Source organism: Nycticebus coucang, chromosome 9, assembly GCF_027406575.1.
Source record: "Nycticebus coucang isolate mNycCou1 chromosome 9, mNycCou1.pri, whole genome shotgun sequence".
NCBI classification, from domain to species: Eukaryota; Metazoa; Chordata; class Mammalia; order Primates; family Lorisidae; genus Nycticebus; species Nycticebus coucang.
This window is the reverse complement of record NC_069788.1, coordinates 127,425,138-127,427,328: the sequence shown is the minus strand read 5'-3', so window position 1 is coordinate 127,427,328 and position 2,191 is coordinate 127,425,138. Positions and strand designations below refer to the sequence as shown.

The window sequence follows — 2,191 nt, the reverse complement described above, 5'->3', positions numbered from 1 at the left end:
GCTCCAGCCCTCGGGACGAAAAGCATTGTGGTAAAAGGCGGGGGGTCCGAGCGGCGGGCAGCGCGCGTGCGCAGAAGCACTGGGGGCGGGGCCGGAAAAAGACGACGGTTTTTCCTTCTTTAGTGGTCGATTTTAAGGGGCTCAGCGAGTTCTTTATCCAGGAGTTACTGTTTGTCTTTTGTATCGTTCCCCTCTCTCGTTAATTTGTTCTTGCGTGAAACAAAAAGGAGACGTGTTCATATACTCTTACAAGGACCAGAGAAAGCAGGAGGGGAGCAGTATCCTCTCGTCTTTGGCGTTCTGGTTTTGACCCGTATCTTGGTTGCATCCATTTCATCTTCCTATCCTCAGGTTCTCGCGAAGGACTTTGCACTTTAAGGGTATCATCGTCGAGCTCAGCTTGGAATTGCGCAAAAGTATTAATACTCCTATGAGTATAATGCCTTTTGGGAGAGTTGAGATCCTGATTAAGGGGATACATTGAGCACTGACATTCCACATACTTCATTTAACGCGCAGATACAAAGGTGAACTAGGTATACTCCCATTGCACTAAATTGTAGCTTCGAGTTTTTAATTATTTGCTTGATTCATTACGAGACTTAGGTGGCGTGGGTATGGATTTGTTTGCTTGTTTTAACCTACCCCAATTTTGGAAGTAGTACATGTAAACACGGTATGTAATTTACACGTCTTTTTTACCAGGTGATAAGCCTTTCGGAGATATCGGACTGTTTCTATTAGAATACCCAACACAGTGCTTTGCACCCAGTAAGTATTTAATGTGTTGAATATGAAACAAAATCAAATTCACTTCCCAGTTACATTCTGCCAAGTTATGAAATAATCATAAACCAATTTGTAATTGCAAACAAAAATTGTTAGTAATTGTAATAAAATTTTAAGCTTTATAATTCCAAATACTTAACCGCTACGTGTACTTCGAGGAATCCAAACATATTTTATGACTTATTTTTTAATTGACTACTTTAGGACATGTGTATTTAACCCAAATGTATTTAACTTTCAAATACTATGTTTTAGGGATAGTATTCTAAGAATTGTTTATTATTTTCACCTTTACAATTATGCTTTAACTTGAACTTCTGAGCAGTAGGATAAACATCCTTTATCTAATCTACTACTACAGAAATTTGCAGAATTCTTTATCTTGAAAGTTTCACCAGTATCCTGTATATATTTCCATAGGAGATAATTCCATCATCTATGATAATTTGATCAAAGTCAGGTTCTTCCCTTTGCCTCTTAGAATTAACATTCGGTATCATTAGTTTAATATACTATGAATCCTTCTTCCCGGCTTCTATTATTTGAGCAGAATAATAACGACCCGTTAGCATCCTATGTCATTATCAGACATTGTCTCGAAAGAGCCCTTATTTTAATTAAATCGAAATACGTTGTCGTCGATTTAACTTCACATATGTATAATGCGGAGCCCAAATATGTAGGAATCCATTATGCTATTTGGTGAAAGTTAGATAGCCTTGCTTGATACGTGTTTATGTAAAGCAGATAACATATTGGGCAGTAAATACTTTAAACCACTTCATAAAAATGACTACGCGACTGTAAGGAGTAAGACTTGCATACGCTTTCCGTGATCTTCTAATACATACACAATAAAAATTATTAAATATAAGTTCAACTAAATGTTTTAAAATGTTCTTAAAATAATTCTGAAATGCTGGTTTTGTAGTATATTACACATTTTTATTCAGAAACAAAATAGTATGTGGAAACACAAGCAAATGTAGTTGAGTACTCATCAAAAGACAGAAAAAGAAGCCTTCGTTACGAGCGCCCGGCTAGCTCAGTCGGTAGAGCATGGGACTCTTAATCCCAGGGTCGTGGGTTCGAGCCCCACGTTGGGCGCAGCTGTATCTTTTTGTCAGAAATCCATTTTTATAGCTTCTTGAAAGCACGTAAAGTAAGTAGGGTTCTAACAGAAAATTAAGCGTTTTCAATATTAACCAGAACTCTGAGAAAAGTTTTCAAATAGATCTCAAACTGTACTTCCGGTTTTGAAAGCACACGTCCCCGGCCCAGCGTCGTCCCCGACGCGGAAGAGATTAAATGGCCCCTGTGTAGCCCTGGTGTTCTGTGTCATGTCGACACTTGCTCAGTTGCTGGTACAGGACACTTGTGACTTTTATCTTAACAAAATTAT

At 38.2% G+C, this 2,191-nt stretch overlaps 1 non-coding gene across 1 annotated transcript; it reads left to right on the top strand.

The window, feature by feature from the left end:
• The first annotated feature begins 1,823 nt into the window (after nucleotides 1-1,823).
• Nucleotides 1,824-1,896, top strand: TRNAK-CUU (transfer RNA lysine (anticodon CUU)). The gene has a single exon. It is a non-coding gene; the product is annotated as a tRNA-Lys (tRNA).
• Nucleotides 1,897-2,191: the final 295 nt, after the last annotated feature.